Below are 24,345 nucleotides of genomic sequence, written 5' to 3'. Positions count from 1 at the left end.
AAACGACTTTCTATAGTCTACTGTAATGAGGCTGTTCTTATAAAGTGATTTCTAGAGATATAAGCCAATTCTTTTTAAAGAGTTCATTAAGTTTGAATTCAAGTGGAATATCTTGGATTAAAAAATCACACTGCAATTCTATTTTATTGCTTCACATCTGTCAAATATTTTAATAAACAATTGTTCTAAGAGAGGCTGTGACACATAATAGACTCCACCAATAGTTGAAAATTTACATTTGCTTTTACTATGATTGTCACAGTCCTTGAATATAAGAAGAGAACTTTAGTGTCAGTTGCAAAAAATTCTATGAAAAATTCCAAAGAGAAAGAAAAAACACGTTTTAAATGGGTCTGGTATTATATAGATGATTGAAAATTAAATTCTGAGAAGCATAGTAATGTAGTCTTATTGGCTAATGCATTTTCTTGAACTCAAATCAATTTCTTATGGTCTTGAATTCTATTAAAATTTCCATTAATTACAAAGTAATTACAAATTATCATGTCACATAGAACACCTCTGATGTGTGGTGGTGGAGACACAGCTCTCGGGTATAGAGCTTTGTATTTAACTTCCTGCAAAATACAGAGAAGAGAGACAGGTTTGGGTTACGTTTGTTCATGATATTTTATTGTAAGATAGAGAAATTTAAAAAAAAATAGAACAAAAATGACAGAAAAGCCAGTATAAAAGGAAAAATAGAACATAAAAAAACAACAAAAATACACCAGACTTTTTAGATGGAGAAACACGCATGATTAGCCTGACTAGTCATTAGAGAAAGTAAAACTAAAACCACCAGATAGGATGCCTTTACCTATCAGACTGCCAAATACATAACCATTTATTAAAAGGTTGATGATACCAGTCATTGGTGAGGACGTGGGATTGTAAGCAGCCTCACGCACCGCTGGCAGGGGTGGAGCTGTTACAGAATGAAGCCTGGCAGTACTTCGGGAAATCCAGTGCGTGTGAATTGTGTCCTTCACCCAGCCTACCCCTGGGTGTGGGGACAGAGGGAATACCGCCCAGGTTCACAAGGAAGCTCTGATGCGGCCACCACCATCCTCACTCCTCAGTAGTTGAGATTTTGAAACCATCTAGTATCTAGCACTAGGCCAGAGGGTGAATAAACTTAGGTAGATGCACAGTATTGAGCAGATGTAGGGAAACCATGCGAAGCAATCAAATACGAAACAAGACTGATTAAACAATTTCTCTTTTATTTGTTTTCCAAAAAGTTGAAGCTAAAAATATTGCCTGGCCCTTCAAATGTTGTTTAATGTTATAAAGGACAATATATTAAAATTAAAAATAATTTAAAAAACACTTTTTTTCCCTTTCAGTGGGGCAAATGTTCTTCAAGATTTTGAAGTTCAATACCCAGATTCACAAAACTAAACATTTCCAAAGGTGTAACATGCCATTGTTGTGAAATGTACTTTTTGATTGAATCTAAAACTTATTTCATAGGCAGTCAACCCATTTTGATGACTAACTTGCTGTACCAAAAGACAAATTTAGTAACAACACAGTCATTCATTTTAGTCCTATAAAAAAAGGTGAATTTTGGTATTGCAATAATTTACCTGAAGGGCAAAATATTTAAGTGGCTTTCTCAAGTGCACCTATGTTACCCACTGGACCAAAAGCCCCGAGTCATGTATCCCTTGGACCATGCAGGCTCAGTGATCAAAGGGCTGTAAATAGCTGTGAAATTTATATATACGAGGTGGCCAATTTCACACTTGCACAGCTCCATTGTAAAGAAACATTGTCTATATGTGTTCAATAGTTCATCCTTCTGTCCTGTCATAGCAGTCAGAGGAAGCTATTCAAATAAAGAAAGCAGTACGCCATAGCCGACTCCAAGGTGACTCCAGCATGGTGTGGGACTGGGCAGAATTGTGGAATAGCACTGTTCGTTCTCTTTATTTGGTGTCTTTGAAGCATCTCACCTTAGAAACACAAAAATAAAAACAAACAGAAACACCACCTTTAGGTCTGAGTAGGCCATGGAGAAAGCTAGAGTAAGAGGGCTTGCAATTAATAAATTGATATTTCTACTTAGATGCAGGTCCCAAGGCACATAACCATGTGTAGGTTCTGGGAGGAATTCACGACATGATGGGGGGTAGGTCTAATTAGTGTGATGGCTGCTGACAGGTGGTCTCTGAGTGGGTCATTACCTTCTGGACAGTCCCGCAAAAAATGATATGTCCCATGAGGTGAAGGAGCAGGGTAATGGCAAATTCCAGAGCAGGCAGTGTACACAGGCCCAGGTCGGCAAGCTAGCCGTAAACTTTTAAAAAGTCTGAGAAACAGGGTCCAAGTCATAGGGCTAGAGCTAGGTGGAGTGGAGATTCCAGCCCACAGGAGGTGAGGAGCTAAGGAAACATGGCAAGTTTAGAGTAGGGCTGGCCAAAGCAAGGCAAGGTAAAAATCTACTGGACATGTATTTCAGGTAAATATTCAGAAATGTCAGGACTGAGTGTCACCACTGAAAACCAACTTTTTAATCAGGTAAACACAAAATATATAGTCTGGGATACATACTGTTGCTCTGGAATTTACTGCATTACTGAATTATAAATTCTGCTGAATAAAGCTTGACAGGGGCAAATGCCACTAGACCTGCTTAAGTACTTGGTATTAGTGATTAGAAATGTGACAAAAGGAGGAATAATCTAGAAGGTTAACTATCTGGTGTGACACTTGAAGTATTGATTGAAGTTTTCCTTTCCACATTAATCCACGGGCACAATTATTTCCAAAGTGCTGATTATCTTGAATTTACAGTTCTGGGTCAAGGAGGCCAGTTAAGTGGACTACCAATCAGCCAGAGCTTCAAAACCAGTAATGGATAAGATGTTACAAGGAAATATATTTGCATTTTAATAAGAGAATATGCAGTAGTCTGGGAAATTAATGCTTAAAGTTAGAAGTATCAGGAAGTGATGAAGATATTTATGGGCATAAAATCTTACCAAGGGACTCAATCTGCGTGTAGCATAGATAACAATCTTACTATCCTTAACTTTACATGTAAAGTTAAGATTGTCACATAATATTATTAAAAAGAACAAACAGAAGTGAAGCTTTTGCTTATACTCAGTCATTTAATCACAAACACAAAAAACTTAACACCAACTCTTTATCCCAATTTGAATTATGTTAGTTCAGATGTCAGGTTAGGGTTTTTTTGTTGTTTCCTTTTTTCACTTCTCAAATATTCAAACTAAATTGCTTCCTCAAATTTGTGCCTATAATTTTAATAATATTCTTATATTACCCTATGTTACACTTATGACTGTACCCCCAGCCAGAACATGATCTCTTTGACTATCAGAACTTCCTTATGCAACTTTTCTTTCCTTTCCAAGTGGTATGCTAGCATGTGTTCCCCAAAGGAAACGAACTCTGATTGGTGGCACTTGCCAATTTCTAAAATATAAATGTCCCCACCATAATACATATTGGGTGCTTATCATGTGCCAAGCATCATGCCTTGCATATATAATTTATTCAATAAGTATCCAAGCTGCATATATTGAGCCCTGTTTAGTTTACTAAGGAAATTAAATCCCAAGAAAAAAATGCACTTCAAAAAATGTCTGAGTAAACAGAATTTAAGAAAAGAATCAGAGGCAGTATAGTACTATTATGCCTGCATAAAAATCTCCACATTTTAACTGCCTGGATTTAAATACTGGTTCAAACATCTAGAACTATGTGACCTTCGTAAAAGGATTTGTAATGAAGATGTTTACAGCTTTTCTATGACAGGATTGCTGTGGGGACTGAATATGTTTGTGTATCTGAAGTACCTAGCGCAGTACCTAACACATAGTAAGCAATCTATATCTGTTAACTAATTTATTTTCCTTAACAGTATAATTAGAGAGACATCTAGGAGTAGCACACAGTAGAGATCCACTGTTTGAACTACAAAAAGTTTGCAATCACTGGTTGGTAGGAATGGGGATTTCCAGGGAAGTCCCTTTCTGAGAGGTTGGAAAATACATATTTTAAAAAAGTGTTTAATCAGAATCATGAAAGTTTTTAAAGGTAAAATATAGATTTTGCTGCTATCTTAACAATAACCAATAATAGAGACGTGTATAAGAAAAAAGTTTATTTTTCTTTTATATCTGAGAGCCTGAGTTTATGCAATCCAGGGCTGATTGGATGGGCTCCCAGCTGCATTATATTTTCTGCCATTTTAAAAATATTGCCCCTGTCTACATAGTCTAAGGTGGCTTACTACCAAATCCAGAACAGAGACGTTCCGAAGAGTCAAGTAAAGAGCAAAAATAAGGCAGGATGGAGGAGGTGCATAATAAATTAGCTTCACTCACATCTCTTTGGTGGGAATGAATTTATATGGGCAATTCTATGGTTGCAGAGTAGTCTGAGACATACAGGCTTTATTCAGGGGCGGTGGTGTTCAGCCAAAATGCAAGGCTTCTATCACTAAGGAAAGAAGAGGAGAATGAATGTGAAGGGAGAAGGCGTCTTCGCCAAGTATGCTAATCACCAGCGATGCCTTCCATGTGCTCATGGGCACACGGGTCAGGTGAGGGGGCCCACGAGGGGTGAAAGTGGGTGAAAGGTTCCTTTCATTTTCTATCCAAATGACCTTCAGCACCGTGGCAATCCCTAATTATACTATTTTGGTTACTGTAATTATTTTGCCTTGGTTGCTATTCTACCTTTAAATGCAATTTACACATCCTGGGTTAGGAATGATGCTAAATCCATTCAGGTGAAATGGGAGCTCTCAGCCCTCAGAAAGTAATGAACCTTATCACAGGCATAGTCCAGCTTGTTCAGGCACATTAGCTATTAGCAGATGCTCCTTTAGGCTGAAAGGCTGATGGCTCTCCTTCATTCTCTTCATGCTGATTCCCCCCCCCCCCCCCCCCGACACACACACAATGCCTGAAGATCTCTAACTCTAAGGAGACATCACAAATAAAGAGACAAGATTCACAGAAATGCATCAATAAAATATACCTATTTTTTAGTCATGATATGAGAGGAATATTTTGCATGTTTTGGATACTTGGCTGAGGTCAAGGTTTCATGGTACTTCAATTGAATTTAAGATTTAAAGCACAAGTGGCTTGCCTCAGAATTGTTGTCATAATTTTGTTTTGCTTTGAAAGAAAGGAAAAATAAATAAATCTTAATTGGTAATTTATTTTTACATTGTTTTGTCCTAAAGTTTCTTAAGCTCTGTCAAAGAATGTTTTTGAAAATAACTATCCCCTCTTATTAATAAGCAATATCATTAAATGTGGGACATGTTTGCAATTTCAGAAGCGAGCTGTTAACCCTGTGGATTACATAATGAATGAGAATTAATTGTTCTAAAATAAAAAAAATTCAGATAACTATTTTTATTCGTAATTCTACAAACCTTACCACATTTCACATGCACTAAGGGTAATGCTATTATGTTACCCATTTTGATACTATAGTTACATTGAATAGAAGATGATCTAACTCCTACTCCACCTCCACTCCCAATCCTTTTGTATATAATGACAGGCTTAGAGAGATACAAAGAAAGAGCATGTGCCTTAGAATCAGATTTGGAGTTTGACTCCTGACCTTACTCTTTTGTATCTATGTGAACTTGCTTGATGGACTTGACCCTCTGTGTCTCCTCTCACCTTTGATCTACTTTCACTTCCTCTGTGACTCCTTCAGATAGACTCACCTGGGAGTGAGGCTGGTTTCTGTTCGGGTTCAGTCAATCAATGGTAGGCAGCTTCAGAAGTGGGCAGATAATGTTCTCCGGGGCCTGAAACTTCAAATACTCCCTTGTAGAAAAAAATATAGAATTATACATACAAAATAAGGTAGGAAAGTGAATATTTATTTACCTTGAGTAAAGAAATCACAACAAATTACATATTTTAAGAACACATTGGACAAATTCATAAATGTTAGGACACATACCATGATTATCACAAAATCCCCCCAAATTGTATATGTGTATTGATGAACTATCTCTTTCCCCTACATTCTCTTTCCTGTAACTTTCCATATGACAATAATTTTAATAATAGCATTCTCTCTAGAGAAAAAGGAAAGATAATTTTGCATTTACAATATTCTTGTGTGGTTGGACAAATTTTGATTTGGTATCCACTATATAGAGAATTTAGAAAAGTTTCTTTTAATTTCACAAATTCCTTTTGGTAATAGCTTATAAATATTAGGATTGTGTGAAATGAGAAAATATTAGAGGTTTTTTTCATGTGGTAAGTATAAGATTTGAAACATTTTTCCAAAGATAGATTTCAATAATTTGACCTTGTTGCTCCTTTTATGCCTACATATTTCTTGTCCTAGTTGTCTTAGACACATTTCCTATGCAATACCACCTCTGGCCCTGCACTTTGTTCTGGAAACAGGTGAATTGATACAGAGGTAGTAGGGGATTTCTGGAAGCCATTCCTACAGTTACATGACTAGCAATGACTTAACTATACAAAAAAGGGACTGTGAGCCATGAAAACATATCCCCTCCCCCCAGAAAAACCCTAAACTTATCCCTAACTCCATTTCTGGGTTGCAAAACTGTCAGTGGCTTCTCTAACACACTCATTAGAGGAGAAAGAAATAATTCTTAATAAACAGTAATTTAAAAAATATTCTTTCAAATTTTACAGAAACTGTGACATCTAAATATATTGATAGGTTCCTTCCCAAGGCCTTGGAAGGGATTCATGCCAGAAAAGGACCTGAGGCATAAGCTTCATTAATATTTCAAGGCACATGCATTTCTAGGCAAGAGGTGTGCATGTAGGAAAGGAGAAGGTTGGGATATTTCTTTCCTACTTCCTCCCTGCTCTGGGGTATGACTTCTGGCACTGGCTGTGTTTTTCTCTCACTATCACTCTTGTTGGGTGGCATCTCTTTCTCATCTATAGTGCTCACTGACTGAAAAAAGAGTTTGGAGATTTATGACTTTGGCCCTATCCCAGCCAGGTTGTAGCCTGGTAGTGGCTGGGGTACTGTACATAAGGGCCCAAGGCCTATTGGGTAGCCTTTCTTCTAACAATATAGCTTTCACTCCAGTAACATTTTGACTCCCTTTCTTATTCAGACCTAAGTGTCACAATAACTTCCTACCCTTGTCAATTCCTGTGTACATCAATATCCCTTCTTGATTCTGCTCACACTGCTATAAGGAGTCCCTTCATTAAGACATTATAAATCATCTCAGTTGAATTCTATTTCCAACAGCATCTTGAATAAGACAGAGAAGTTACTTTAATCTTCTTAAGCATAAGTTTCTTTATCTGTAAAATGAACAAAATAACATCTATTTTATAGATGTGTTGTGAAGATGAAATGAGACATTGCATGCAAAATACATGCCACCATTTCATTTAAACTATTTGGCTTTTCCTTTCAGGAAAAAAATAATGAAAGTAATTTATTCAAACACACAGAATCAGAGAACCCCAGTCTCCCAGTGTGATCTAATGTAAACTACATAGCACTTCTCACACTATGTTTTTTTAAGAATTTACAATATTGATCTTTGCCTGATCTGCTTCTGGACCAGGGGCTAGGAAAAGCAGACCTTAGTGCACATCTCGGTCTTTTCCAAAGACACCCAGACCCAGCAGAGGGAGCCACAAGCTGTGGAGTGTTGATAGCTCCAGACAGGGTACTCAGGGCCTCTGAGTACAACATCTCACATTGTCCCACATCAAAGTCCCTCCAAAAAGACTGGGAGTCATAGCAGATCTACTTAATACATAGAAACAAACCCAAAAGGCAGCCAAAATGGGAAGACAAAAAAACAGGCAAACAAACAAACAAAAAAACCAAATGAAAGATGAGAATTCTCCAGAAGAGATAAATGAAATGAAGATAAGTAATCTATCAGATATAGAGTTCAGAATAATGATTGTAAAGATGCTCAACAGCATGAGAAAAGATATGGAAACTATGAAGGAAATTAAGAATGACATAGCAAAAATCAAAAATATGTTGGAAGGAATAAACAGCAGATTATGGGAAGCTGAGGATTGGATCAGAGAATTAGAAGACAGTGTAAAAAAAAAAATTACTCAATCAGAGAATCAAAAAGAAAAAATAATTAAAAAACAAGGGGACAGTTTAAGGGAACTGTGGGACAACATGAAATGTAAACATAACAATATTTGCATCATAGGAGTGCCAAAAGATGTAGAACATAAGCAAGGATTAGAGAACCTGTTTGAAGAAATAATGTCAGAAGACTTTCCTAACCTAGTGAAGGAAAAAGTCACAAGTTCAGGAGGCACAGAGAGTCCCAAGCAAGAAGAACCCAAAAAGGCCCATATTCAGACACATCGTAATTAAAATGCCAAAAAAATTAAAGACAGAGAATCTTAAAAGCAGCAAGAGAAAAGCAATCTGTTACCTACAAAGGAGCTCTCATAAGGCTGTCAGCTGATTTCTCATCAAAAACTCTACAGGCCAGAAGGGAATGGCATGAAGTAGTCAAGGTAATGAAAAGCAAGGATCTGAAACCAAGATTACTCTATCCAGCAAGGCTATCATTCAAAATAGATAGTTAAATAAAGAGCTTTCCAGACAAAAAAAAAAAAGGCTAAAGGAGGTTATCACCACCAAACCAGCATTGTAAGAAATTGTTAAAGGGACAGCTGTAATAAAAGTAGAAATAGAGGTAAAGAGAACCATAGGCATAAAAAATTAAAATGACAATAGATAAGTACCTATCAATAATAACCTTAAATGTAAATGGATTAAATGTTTTAATCAAAAGGCATAATGTAGCTGAGTGGGTAAGAAAACATAACCCAAAAATACGCTGTCTACAGGAGAGCCACCTCACACACAAAAGACGCACACAAAAACATAAAGTTCTGGAGAACTTTAAGGGAGAGCTCAACAGCAATATAGTCATAGTAGGGGACTTTAACACTGACTTGACTTTATAGATCTTCCAGACAAAAAATTAACAAGGAAACAATGACTCTAAAAAATAATTTTTAAAAATTTACAATGTTAGGTATTAAAATATATAACACACATGAGTTTCTAGAATAATGAAATTAAAAAATCAAAACCATACAAAGAAGCCAATTTTTATTATTAAATTAAATGCAGATATAATTCAAGTTCAATAAATATAATCATAACAAACATAATGGAGAAAAACAATTTAAAAACCCACATTCATGGAAAATCTGTGTACTGGCTATGTTACTAGACTAAGGGGGTTTGTTTGTCTGTACCCATCAAAGCCCAATTAAGTTCATACAGGTGCTTACAGCCAAGAAAGTAAGCCTGAAGTCACAGATAAGCTAGTGCTCAAAGACCTGGCTCCTTAATGGCTTCCAGGGGATGGGTTATTTAGGACAAAATATCATTAATCATGGTGGTTAAAGGAGCTAGGGTTATGGGCTCTACAGATTGGTTGGGGCGGGAGTAGGGAGGCTTTGATTATTTTATCAGGCCCTGAGGTCAGCCATGGCATTGTTCTGTCCTGTTTCTTGAAGGTGTGGTCTGTAGCATCTTTCACTTTCATGGGCCTGGAGCTGAAACGCAACTGAAGTCAAGGTGTTATCCTTAGCTTGACCAAAATTCTGTTTCTGCTGTCAACAGGTCTGAGGCTTTGTTCTTAAGACAATTTGATACTAACCAGAATCTGATGTCCTATATGTATAATGATTAAGGAAGAGAGTGGAGGAACAGAAGGACAAAGGACCTTATTAAAGATGGAGCTTCTGCAGGGTTACAGCAGCTAATACAGACTGAACTTATCTGTGTGAGGACCAGTGACGAACAACCGGCGGACCAGCACCGCCCCATAACCCACACGTTGAATAGTGCACATTTTGTTCTGCTTGTGTTTCCTTCTGGTTCAGGATATCTTTGCACCTGAGCCATGTTAAACAAAAATTTCATGGCGAAAAGATTTCATGAAAGAAAGGTTTTATTGGGCCATATGCTAACCAGAAAAAGGACCAGGCCCTGGGGCATGTGGTTCAAACCACTAGCAGCCAATCTAGATGGAGAAGACAGCATGTCCACCACTGGAGTTGACAGGATCTTTTTTACCCTGTGTTTGGGGGAAGACAGGTGTAAATTGTTTTCAAAGAATTTACATTGGCTGCAGATAAAGAAGGTGGGAGAAGGTGAAGCAGGGCTGGTTCTGGGATAGTTTTGTAGTCTATAAAGAAGTGTTTTCTCTTTGGAAAGTTCATGTGGAAGCAAGATGTGGTTTTGTCTAGTAGCTGGTTTTTCAGCCATTCTCTCTACAAAATGATGGAAATAGCCACCTGTACATTAATTCAAAGTTTCAGCATCCACTCAGGACTGTAATCAGCCTCTTTTTGGTTTTGCTCTGGCAGTTGTTAACCGATTAACCTCCCACGTCCCTTTTACCCTCTGGCTTGCTGTAATTTAATTTAGGACATCCCAGAATTCTTTCTTGTCAACTCCTTTTCTCCTTCTTTCTCTTTATGTTTTTATTTATTCTTTTTCACCCTTAGTTATTTTGTATTAAAACTCTCCTGACAAATTCACCCAAGCCCAGATTTCTCCTAAGAAGTTATTTACCAGAAACGGTTTATGCCTTTATCAAATGCCAGCTACTAACAGCAGAATCTGTGCCTTATCAATATCCAAATCATCTGATGGTAAATCAGGAAGGCTGCCAATGTGCACAACACAGTGTGCTCTCAGCACACCTCCCGTATTACATTGCTTTACCTTCAGGCAGTAGAATAGGAACTATTCTTCATGTGATATAACAAATAAAATAGTCAATATCCAGTGAAATTGTGTGTGCGTGTGTGTTCCTTCTAAACATCATATAGGGAAAATAGGAGAATGGGCCTACTGGTAGGTTTTAGGCTCTTAAAGGTCAAGGCACTTACTTTTAATGAAAAGTTTAGGTAGAGGGAAGAAAAGGGAAATCTTGAAGGGAAAAAGTGAAGTTTCCTTTGAACGCATACGGGGAGTGTTGCCATGGCAACCCTGCTCCGTGAAGAAGCACATTTGTCCTGCCTCTTACTGGGAAGTCATCAAGTGCTGGCAGCTGCAGAAAACCTACTTTGATTATTGCAAACTTTTAATTTTCCAAAGGGATTGGGTATGGATGAATGGTTTAAGTAGTGATAAGGCACCCCCCCCCCCAAAATTATAGTCATTATCTGAAACTCTGGTCCTAATGACAAGATTATCCATGATCTTTTCTAATTATTGTCATTTCCTAAAATGCCTCCTGTAACTGCTGTAGAGACAAGGAAATGTTTGAGAACACAGAATCCCTTTATAATCACTTTATTCACTGTTATTTGTCTTAGGACAACTAAATTTCCTATATCATACCATATATATATATGATATACATATATACATATATATCATTCATATCAAATTCTTATGACTAATAGTATTTACAGGAAACAACATAAAAGTTCTGCTTTATATGGCTGTGAATCCTTACAACGTGGTAAATTTTACTATGTGAAATAAATACAAATAACGGAAAGTGGCCAGATGTTTAGCCTTAAAATCCACATTAGTCCACAATTGCAAGGTATTTATTTTATGCTTTGGGGAAAAACCATTAATGCCCAATCAATTCTGTTAATAGAAATATGTTGGAATAATTGTTTCTTCATAGGCAGCAAACATAATTCTTCATTACAATTTAGCATAGTTGAGCCTGGGAACTGTGGAGCCAGTCACCTGGGTTAATTCTTGCTCCCCCATTTGTTTGGAGTATATGTATGACCTTGGGCCAGTTCTCTAACCTTTGTCCCATTTTCTTCATCGTTAATACAGAGAGAGATACTCTATAGGGTTGTTAGGAGATGCAGACTGTTCCTTAATTAGGTAATATTCAGGCTGCCCTTTACCAAAATGACTGTCCATTTCTCAAATCATTCAATCCCACACCAACACACCCTCCAGGTTTCAGTTGCAAATTTATCCATCAAATGTATAAGTTGTATAGCAAGAGCAATGCTTTAAAAAGAAAATAAGGATAAGCACTGACATGCATTATTTTTCTTGGGACAAAATTTATTGACCAATAAAGACTCCAAAAGAAACATCTGTAGTTTGAATATTAAATTTTCTTTTCATCTGAAACCATCATTTCCCAAATAATTTGATTACAGAGCCCCTGGAAACCTGTATTGAAATTGATTTAACTAATAATGGAAATATACAATAATTTTTGTTGGCTTTGCAAATTTATGATTAACTCACCATGAGCACACTCTGCCCAAAGATTTGAAATTGAGCTTTCTATAAACTTTTTACATCGTATCTTACAAATATGAAATAATGCTCAGTTACAATTAGTATGTTACTCTAGATAAATAAATTTAGGACTGCCTTTGAACACCTGAGAAGCTCATGTCAGTTTTTCAGTTCTCAAAGTAATCACTAGCTTTAAAGAGAATATTCCATATTATTTAATTATTTGAGTTCTATAAAGTATAAATGTCTGATAACCAAAAGACATGGATCACAAAAAACATATATACAAACACATTTATTTATTCATTTATTCATTTATTAACATGAATTTATGTCCTGTCTGCCCTGGGGCAGGCCCTTTTATGCCAGTTTCATAGATAGATCTCCCTTTTGATGTAGGGTGGCACCCAGGGAAGCCAAGGGAGGGAGGCCTCAACCAGATCCAGGTCCATGTCATGGAACAAGAAGGAATTCAAGAGTGTGACAAAAAGATTTAGCAAAGCATAGTACATTTATTAAAGCCATAACACACACTCGAGAAGTGAGAGGGGGAAATCTTGGAGAATGAGATGCCCCCTGGGGTCTGAGTGAAAGGGTTTTATTAAACATGGGCAAGGGGGTGGTGTGAATAGGGTGGTCCTCTGCTTCTGATGCTGGTGAGGTGACTGCCTACACAGCTTGTCCTTGTCTCTCCTCTCTAGGTAGAAACGTGGTCCCCCCAATTATAGGAAATTGGGGAGGGGAAGCTGGGGAACAGGTGGTCAGTGAAGGGCACTGTGATGTTCCAGCCAGAATGAGAAGGGAGGGGTAGAGCTTGAGGCCTTTGTTTTCTGTTCTAACTTTTCTGCTTCACTTTGACTCTCAAAAGTACCCCAGTTTGGAAAATAATGTAGATGGACTTTTTTTTTTAGTTATTAGTTCTTACAGGCTCAACAAACAGTTTAGTACCTATCATGTGCCAAGCGTTCTTCTAGGCTCCATGTGTTATAATGAAGTTATAAATAAATCTCTGTTAATTATTAAAGAGCTTACAGAGGCTTCTGCTTTTCCCAGGGTATTAAAGCAATTATTATGAGCTATTACTGCTTATAAGTAACTGCCTTGGCTTCTGACACTGATGGACTTCATTGGCAAGCTAAGTAGTCCTGACTGAAATTAGAAAAGTAAACAGAAATAACTGTCACAGTTGGCTTCCATACAGTCTTGGCATCAATGTAGCATCAAGATCTAGAACAAAATTAAATATTTCCAGTCTTTTATATAGCTATGAGGTTTGAGCTACCAGGCCTAACATATTAATATAAAGTCCCAAATAGGAATGAAGGTAAGGTTGTACTTCTAACATAGGAGTAAATGGAATTAAATTCAACTTGACTAACTAAGACATGAAGAGGCCAAAGTTGGAACAGGGTATTTGAAATTGCCTATATGGAAATTGAGGTAAGCAGACTGAATAAACGTCACTTAGCACAATGTCTAGTCAATTATTGATCCCTAGGTGAATTTCCACGTCAAACTTGAGTGTGCCATATGCTTCCTTACACATTACTTAATATGATCCGCATAAAAATCTTAAAATTATTCTAGACAACATGATCCACATTTTACAGATGAGAGAACTAATGTTTACAAAAGTTAATATATTGACTTTTTTAATGGCAAGAAGTTGTGTTGCTTATGGAACAGGTAAACAAACAAAATGTGGACAAAAAAGGGGCCACATACTAAACCTTCAAAGATTTTATTTTTTCTATCTACCATTGTTACAGAAGAAGAGAGGGTCTTGTCTCCCCCAGTTGCTGCTGGAGGTGGGGTTCTTGAGATACTGCTGAAATAAGCATTTCCAGAGGCCCCCACGAGAAGCTGAGGTATGGTAGAAAGCTTTATTTCCATGGAATTGCACCCCTGGGTTTCCAAAGTCCCATTTCCCTTAGTCCAGTCATAGAATAAGTGTAGCTGGGGTTTCAGGAGAGCTAAAATCAGAGCCAGCATCCAGAGTTTCCTTCACATGTTAGAGCAGTGTCCAGTACAGCATCAGGCTAGCTTAGCTTGTGATTCCCCACTGCAGTCCATTAGTCCATTGCGTGTGGGGTTCACATAGCCGTGGGCCACACGAGCAAATACAAGAGAGCCCAGACCCAAGAGCCAGATGAGCAGAGAGTCCTAAGAGAGTGAACTCCTCCATTTAGGGGATTATGTATTCCCAACTGTTCACACCCTCAGAGTGGCCACACCCAGTCTGGCCAACTATCTCTGTCCCCAGGTGTGATTATCACCCTAACTTTACTGGGCATGAGTCTATCTTCTCTGTGTGGCTCCCTGGGGATTGTGAAATTGCAGCTTCCTGGTGAAGCTGCCCAAATGACATGCCTATAATATCTGCCCTTCCCTTTGCTCCTTCCTTCTTATTAATAAAGAGCTCCTTACAATGGTATCGCCATGAGATCTGACCTCTTCCTCTGCCCTATTCCTTATGGGTTCTGCTGGATGTTCATATGGGTAGAAGCCATGATCTTTTTACATTCTAGTCACAGAGATGACATTCCATAACTTCTGTTTTCTATTTGATAGAAGGCAGCCAATAAGTCCAGCCCACACTGACTGAGAGGATATTTTATAAGGGTATAAATACCTGGAGGCAAGGGTCATTGAAGACCATGTTAAAGGCTGTCTACTGCATTCCCAACTCAAACAAGCATAAGATTCCAGGTTCATTTCATCCATTTGGGAAAGGTACAGCTCAAGATTGAGCAGAGGGTGGAGGTGGGAGGAGTAGCATTGCGTGCAAAGTTGAAATTCCCTGAGAAAAAGGCCTGCTTCATCTGACAAGGGAGAAATGGCAATTCTGCAAATGCTTTTGTTTCAGAACTACAGCAAACTTTCTTGGACTGTGCCAGGGAGAGGAAGCCCTGGGGCTCTTTCCTTTAAGAGACTATCAAAGCTTTTTCTGTGACTCTTAACCTGGAGTGGCCAGACATTTAAGGGCTATGAGACCCAAGCAGAAATTACCTCCCAAGCCTTTTAAGTTATATTGCTAAAAGCTTGTCACACATTCTATTTCCAAAAAAGCATTTGAGCCTAAATTTAAAGGCTGCACTGTAAACTAGGTGAATCAATCTCTTTGTAACTTGAGGCATCCAGGCTTCAATTAATTTCAAGAACAGTCTTACCAATGAAGTAAATATTCTACTCAAAATGTTGTCCACATTAAAGGTGGGGCAAGACTCCCCAGAGGGGGAATTTCCTGGGACCACTACCAGTATCCTTCTTCTTAACTTGAGGAACCTGTATTTGTTCTAGGTTTTGAAGCCAGATTTCACAGCGATAAAGAACTTGCAAATTGCCCCAATTCTTTTCCCAAGTTTCAGTTGAGTCTCACCACCTACAATTGCTGGTTCTAGAGAATCAGCAGTATCCTCAGCTATGTAGGCCTAGGTTTAGGTTAATCAAAGCAAGCTTGGGCAAAGGAGGGAAGGAAAGGGGGCCAAGGAGGGTAAAAAAACAGCAATGCTTTAAATAAAGAGAAAAGGAAAAGCCCAACCTCTGCTAGCAATACACACAGTCTTTTGAAGACCAAAAGGATGGCATACGTCTCTCTTTTTAAATAAAATATACCACAAAATGGCATATTATCTAGTCACAGCCATATCTACAAAAATGATACTTTTTTTTGAAAATGTCTCTTTTCCACTTTTTCACACAGCAAAATCCTGCATTTGATGCCAAAGTTGTGGATGAAAAGGGGCCACATAGTAAACCAGACAGGCTCAGGGGAGGCCTTCTTGGAGGCCTTACAAACTCGGAGACCTAAGTAACTACACAAGATGGTCTGAAATGAAAACTTGTAACTAAAAGCAGTTCTTGGCAGAGAGTCATGTCCTTAGGCAGTATTTTTCCCTAACGCGGGTCAATTTTCACCTTAACTAAGGTCTTTTTGCATCTAGGATAACAGACTTGATAAACATGCCTTTGCAAAAACAAAGTAATTTCCATTTTCCCAGACCCCTCAAAGCACCAGCAAGGAGTGAAGACCACAAACCCCCTCACTGTCATTGTTGTGATGTTAATTATTAACTGTTAACTATCCTGTACCAACTGTGTGAAAGAAGCATGTGTCAATCATTCTACTTTTTATACAATCCCAGAGGTTTCCCACTTTGCTTCTCCCGCCTCTCTAATCTAGCACCAGTGGATTTCATGGAACCCACTTATGTCTTCTGTTTCGATCATAGTGCATAAAGCAGGATACAGAACTGTCGTTTTCCAGAGCATTTCCTCAATCTGTTGAGGTTTCTGCTTCCCAGTATTGTCATCAGTTTGGCTCAAATAAACTCATAAAAATTCTCTACAGGTTTGAACATTTTTTATGTTGACAAATCAAATACCATCTGCTCTAAGGAAGCTTCAGTAATACCATCTTCTGTCCCAAAACTCAGCAGAATCTAAGGTTCCACATTCTGTCAAAACTAGTTCCAAAGCTCCTGCATTGACACTCTCGACGGTCTCTCCTCACGTTCTATTCTTTTCTCCTCACTTCTTCTAGGGATTAATAATAAATTTCAAGAATAATAACATTTAGAAGTTATGATATAATAGGCAATATGCTGCATACTCATTTATTTAAAATCTTATGGTTCAGCTAATATTAATTTCTGTAATGATTTGTTTTTTTAAATGCTGGTCAGTTATGCCAGCCACTGTTGATAAAATAGTGCCCTAGACACAATCTGTGTCTAGACACTATAACCCAAGTGTCGTGGACAGCTAGCTGTCAGTGACATTTTCTAGGCTAAGTAAAACAAAGGGGAGGAACAGGTGTGTGACAAGTGCGTTCAGGGGATTAGGGGAGGGGATTTATAGGAATCAGAAGGTGATAAACGCAGCTTGAACAAATGGGGTTGGAGTTGCCTCTGGGAGTGCAAATGGAATTACTTCATGGGCAATCGGTCTGTTGCTCATAAAGCGAGGTCTGAGATATAAATTTGGAAGTTAAAGATTTACTGACACAAATTTTCATTCATTCAGTCAATTCATTTTGATTTTGAGATTCCTTAGTATAAAATTATAAGTGACACTGATAAATGAATGTATGGGTGTGTTTACTCTACATTTCCAAGTGATCTGTGTGTTTCTTCTTTACTTCAGGTCCAAACTTTCAGGGAAGATAATTATAGTGTAGGAGTCTGGGATAATACCAAATAATTTTTGGAGTTATTTATTGTTTCTTATCCGTAATTTACTAGTTTCTGCTTTTAATTTTCATCTGTCACTTTCTCAAGACTTTTTTATACACGTTTGTTTTCTCTCATGTCTCATTTTGACTCCTTTGTCTATTTGTATCTATTACCTATTAGTGTATCTGAAAATAATGCTATCACCCTTGCTTCTGTGGCCACTTACTCGATAGACATGTTCCTGTTCATTCACGCATTATTTACAGTTTAACAATACTCTGTTCTCGGCATACCTTGTGTACAGGATAAAATTGGATTTTATTTGTTAACCCATTTTGACATCTTAGCGTATTTGGCATTTTTTCCTAAGCTGATGTATTCAGGCTTGCTACTGTCATCCTCTATTACGCTTACAGTTTTCTTGCCATGATTTTTGCACTGTCTTATTTTATTAGAACTACGCACTATTGTGATAACGGACATGAACAAGCTCAGGAATACAAGACCTATTGCTTTTGCATTTCCAGTCACTCTTCTCTCTACCATCTAGAATCAACAATTGGATTTCGTTGTCTCCACCACGCACTTTCTTGCCTCTATGTGTTCCTATTGTACATTTTTCCTAACAAAGGAATCCCCTTACTCTGCTCCCTACTGACATTGGCTTGACCAATGTTTAATTTGTAAATGTTTCTTAAATTCAATTTATTGCAATCTCAATTCCCTGAACATCCATCCTCAAACAGGGCTCTGTGCTCTCTGACAGCGTCCCCTAGTACTCTGTGCTTATTTATACCCTGCTTTATAATTAAATGCTTATATTGATTTTTCTCACTGAGTTGTGATATTCTCAAGTGCATAGAATGGATATTATTTATGTTGGTCTTTCTAGCAGCTGCACATTGTTTGACATTTAATAAAAACTTAATAAATATGCATTAGTATAGGTTGATTAAATAGATTAATGGACTATTTTATCAATTTGGTTACAGATTATCTTTAAGAGTTCTAAAGGATTTTTCAAACTATGTTTTTCTGAAAATTAGCAGGGACCCATATTAGACAACTTGCATTTTCTCCTACTTCTGCCTTCTGGGATTTGATATTATAAACTTTGAAACTATAAAAATTTCTTAGATGTAAATGCATGTTTGAAATTGATAGCTTGTAATTTTGGATCATTTGTTCACTTATTATGATCTTAGTTTAGTTTTCCTTTCTTGACATTGTGGGTTGCATCGTTGCATACTTTTTCCAAGAAGGCTGTACAGATGTGAGAGTATCAGATCTGATTGTTCTTGAAATGGTCTTTGCACAAGAAGTACATCTGGTTAGATGTAAAATCCTTGAATCAAATATTTTTTTTTCATAATTTTGCCAAGGTTGTTTCATCATCTTGCAACATCTAGTACTTCAAATAAATTGTATGCCACATGGTGTTTATCTTGAAGACAGTTTTACTTTCCCTTTTTAATTCAAAAATACTTATAGAAAATCCATGGATTTATTGAATTAATAATTAAAATGAGAAAACCCTTCTTATCTAATATGCATATTTTAGTTCTAAACATCTTTGTAGATACTTTCGCATTATTTTTGTTGCTGTTCTGAGCTGTGTGACTTCACCTGTAGGTGCGTATCTACACTTCTTAGGTGAGAATGACACTTTTTACTCTCCTCTTTTACAGGTAGCCAGGTAAAAACTGGGGTTTACAAAACTATAGAAGAATAAAATAATAGATATTATTAGGAGGGAAACCAGTAGTCCTTGTCATAGCTTCCAAATACAGGGAGAAAATAAATTAGTAATACAGAAAGTTTTGTTAATCCAACTGGAAGTGGGAAAAGAGAAACTAATAGCAAATAAACAGGAGGTTTAAAAGCACAAGCTAGCAGCTGCAGCAGCAGCATGTGTGGTTTGAGTCTGATAGAAAGCTGAGGCCCGGATGTGATTAGACACAGAGACTGACCTGTGAAATGCCGATGAAGAGTAAAAGGGAGGTTTCCACCATCTGAAAGCCAACCCATGTGAGGGAGAAAGAGAAGGAAGGGCTGGCTGGAAGAGAGGCGGACTGTGGGGTACTCCTGAGAAAGCCTTGGCCAGGCCCTCGGCGACACCTAAGGCAAGAAGTGTTTATTGGAGGGGTCCTGTGGCGGGCAGGGGCGGGCCAGCACTGGTCCACCGTACCATGGGCAGTCACTGGCCGGGAACAGTCCAGGGGAAGAGTGACTTTGAATATGCTGCCCACAGCAGCGTCTCATCTGAGTAAGTCCACACAGTGACCACCATCACTGCCAGCACACAGTCAACATAAACAGAATAAAATAATATATTAAAAGACACAGGTTATAGTTTGACTAAATAAATCTACTTATATACTTTATGTGTACTATTAAGATTGGTAGACCTAATAAATGGCACTAAATTGTTTATACAAAGGAGTTTGAATAAACTAGGCAAGCATTCACTAAATAATTTAGTAATTAAATATTATATATTATATAATGAGCATAAATGTGGGTAAAGGGTACATAACAATAAAAGAAGACACTAGAAATGGTATTTATAAATAAATATTTTACATGTATTTTGCAAAAAAAGCTTCAAAATATATAAAGCATGAAGTGACAGAATGACAAATGCAATTAAGAATAACATATAATGAGATGTTTAACCCATTTCTATCAGAAATGGATACATCAGATAGCAAACACTAGCAAACCTACAAGGCATGTGTATGGGGGTATATACACATGTATATAAATACATGCACACCTTACCAAATATAGCGAGACTATATAAGATGTTTAAGTATAAATGGATTCTTTAAAATCTAGGTTAAAATTTTATAAATTTCAAGTAATTTCATCATACAAATGTGTTCTCTGATTACAATGGAATTAAATTAAAAAACCAGTCATTAAAATATTTTTAAATTATATTTAACATAAATATTAAATATACTTAAATGTTTTTATTATAATGAAAAAATACACATTAAAATGATTCTAGGATTTGAGGAAATAACTATAAGAAATGTAAAATATTTTTAAATAAAATATAATAAAAGTATTACCAATCAAAACTTGGTGAGTGAAGCTGAATCAGCAAATAGACATAAATATATGACTCAAATGCATTTAAAAAGTAAATGGATAAAAACATTAAAATGAAAAATATAGGAAAATGGAAACAAATTATACCTAAAGAAAATTAAAGTATGTATATAAAGATAGGTGGAAGTTAATGAAAAAAAACACACAAAAGAAATATTTATAAGGGATCCACAAAAGATAAGCTAGGATTTTCTGTTTGTTATAAGATTTTGACTTCATGAAGAGTTTTATAAAGTGATGTAAACTCCGAAGTATGGGTCATTTCTTAAAATTTTTACAAAACAATTTTTTATTCCACTCACTCATGTAATGCAGCTGAGCAGAGCAGTTGAGACTAATCATCTGATTGTCTATGTAATTGTTTGTTAGCACGTGTTGCATTATATCATCTTATATTATTTTTGTTTATTAATTATTATCTACAAAATTTTTATTACTCGGTGGATTTTTGTGTTTGTGTTTATTTTCTTCTGTTAAATGTCCAAAATTTTATATGAATTCTATGTTAAGTATTTAAAACAACCATCTTTGGCCTTTTCATTTCATAGATTTATTCTATAGATTTGTCCAGAGCCAGTTATATTCACAAACAGGAACAGACTGCAGGTGGCTAGAAGCTGATTGCTTGACTCTTTTGGGATAATCATTTTTTACTTTTCTCCAAAGATGTTATACAATTTTATGCTCAGTTTAGAATAATTTAGTATGAAGTTTCTTTGAACATTATTAAATTTTAAATATAGATTAACATTTTTCTAAATAGGTACAGTAAAGAAAAAAATCTATGGTTTCATTTTTTTTTTAATTTATTGAATTTATTGGGGTGACATTGGTTGATAAAATTATATTAGTTTCATGTGCGCAATTCTATAATACACCGACTGTATATTATATTGTTTGTCCGCCACCCAAAGTCCAGTCTCCTTTCATCACCATTTATTTCTCCTTCACCTTCTTCCCTCCTCCCGCCTCCCTTTTCCTCTGGTCATCATCATATTTTGTTTGTGTCTATGAGTTTGTCTATTTTTTATTTTTAATTTTTTTGCTTACTCCCTTTACCTTTTTCAACCAGCCCCCCCAACCCCTCCCCTCTAACATCTGTCAGTCTGTTTTCTCTATAAGTCTGTTTCTTTTGTTGTTCATTAGATTCTACATATAAGTGAAATCATGTGGTATTTGTCTTTCTCCAAATGGCTTATTTCACTCAGCATAATACTCTCTAGCTCCATCAGTGTTGTTGCAAAAGGTAAGATTTCCTTCTTTTTTATGGCTGAGTAGTATTCCCTTGTGTAAATGTACCACAGCTTTCTATCCACTCATCTACTGGTGGGCACTTGGGCTGCTTCCAAATCTGTGGTTTCTTCAAGTGTTTTAAAACTCCACAATCTGCCCTAGATATCTAGATTCTGCTTTAGTTTAGAGCTGGCCTTTGAAATTATCTCAGAAGTTCTAGGTTTACACCAGAGTAATCACATATACAAGAACAATAATATTCATTCTAATATTCATTTCGGGTTTTTATTCATGTAGAGCAAAATTTTAGTACTTCTGGTACTGAGTGTGTTAGGATGGGCTATGTTAGTTACATCACACGAAGAAACATCTCCAAAATCTTAGTGGCTTACTGCCGGAATGATTTATCAGTCATGCTACAATATATATCCTTTGCAGATCAATATACCAAGGCTTTTTTCACTCTATCAAGGACTTGAGATAAAGGAGCAGCCACCATTTCAAACACTGAAGTTTCCATGCTGAAAAAAGAAGTTTAAATGCTCAGAAGTTAAAAGAATGAGCCAAATGACCTCTATAATCATAAGAGAGCTAAGAAATAGTCTAACTTTGTGCTTAGAAGGGAGAGAAATATCTGGTAAACAACGCTGGTAACTATGAAACATAAATGATCTCATTTAGTTCTCACACAACCCCGTGGGGCAGGTATTCGCTTCACTCTTTTAAAGATGAAGCTATTAGGCAGAGAAAGGTTAAGGAACCTGCTAATGTCATGCAGGCAGTAAGCGGTGCAAGGGCAGGGACGCAGCCAGTCCCGCCACAGCTGCCTGCAGGCCTTCCCGTGGCAGCCGACAAGGCGACAGGAAGGCCGGGAGAAGGTGCCGGAACTGTTAGGGTGAAAGCAAAGTGCAATCATGCTACCATCGCAGGCACGCTGCTTTTTATTCATTACTTCTCTAATCTCTTTTCATAACTATTCCAAGAAGTAATCTCTAGAAACCTTTTTGACCTTAGCCCTACTGAAATAGCTTCCAAAACGTGCTTTCTGATTTTCGTTAATGAGCCAAAAGCGAGTGTCAAGTGCTGCTTACTTGGGAATCGTACTCTTTCAAGTAATTACCATTTGTACTCTTTTATCTAATCATGAAGAAGAGCTTTTATTACTATGAAAGTTGATGACTTCTGCTCAAATAAAAGGGCATCATAGCCACTAGCCTTTATTTGATTTCCTTTCTATTTTGACTTTGAATCAGATAGTTAAGGGAACTACAGTGGCTTAAATCAGAAAAGGATAATTATTACACTAAACAAAAATATTTATAAAATATGGAAACTGAACCTGAAGGGTAAAACAAATTAGCATAATAAAATATGACTAAATATTTATGTGGAAAGCATAGAAATAACATAGACATAGAAAAGCACAGATAGTTATACAAAGTTCATGTGACAAAAATTTACACAGTAGAGAAAATAAATTTAAATGAAGCTCGAGTGTAACCATCTAAGCAATAAAATCTTTGTGAGCTACTAAATTGCTGCTACATTTGCTTAAACTATCTTTATCTGGTGGCTTACAGAAGCTTTAAAATTTTATTTTTCTTATGTATTTTTAAGAGCTTTATTCTCTTCTATATAAAATGCCATCAAAATTAAGGCTCACAACATCCATATTTAACTTTCCAGTTGAATGGATGCATGCAAAGGTCTTTATGTCAAGTTTCTTGAGCTGCTCAGTAAATCTGTCATAAAGAAGATGATCTAAAACCTGCAACAGATGCATTGATCCAATCAGTTGCAGTAAAATACCCCATTTAGTGTCATAAACCTTTCACTATCCAAAACCATTGGCATTGAGTAGACCAGAAAGCTGACTCACAGGAATCATTTTCTTAATGTAGCAAAAGCAGCGACCAATAAGCATCTTTCAATATGTAGTAGTTACTGTGAACATAGTGTACGATATTTCTTACTAAAGACATAAGAATTGCACAAATAAAATTAGATGCCATGATCTACAGATAGGGAACCAGTCCTCCACAGAGCAGTGTTATAAAATATCACATTGGAGAATAATTGTAAGGAAAGATAACCCCAAATTTAATAGTCTTGCACTTCAGATAAATCTAGAATCACTATTTAAAAACTCTTATAATGAATGTATGGCTGAATGAAAATCAGAAAACCAGGGTTCTGTTAATAACTCCAGCTCTACTTACCTGGGTGATCTTGAACACTGCACTTCAAAGCTAGGAAAAGTAGTGAGCTGGGCTATTCTTCAGTGTGGTCCTCCACAGATAGGGAGCCAATTGTTAAAATTCTTTCTGATAGGACAGTTTAAAATATTAGTCAATAACCTATTATAGAATTAACAAACATTATCAGAGAATGCTGCTTTAAGAAAGGGCTATGTGAGTCAGGTTATACCAGTATTTTTGGTTTCTGTCATGTTGTCTGTTTCTTCTCTCCTTGAAGAAAGGGAACGGAATGCTAATGTTGATGCTTCCAAAATAAACAAACAAATTCCCAAATTAATAAATGGAAAGAATGTTTGTATCAAAATATC

This window comes from Miniopterus schreibersii (genome assembly GCF_964146895.1).
Source record: "Miniopterus schreibersii genome assembly, chromosome: 1".
Taxonomy (NCBI): Eukaryota; Metazoa; Chordata; class Mammalia; order Chiroptera; family Miniopteridae; genus Miniopterus; species Miniopterus schreibersii.
The sequence above is the reverse complement of the archived record's forward strand: the minus strand, read 5'-3'. Positions refer to the sequence as shown.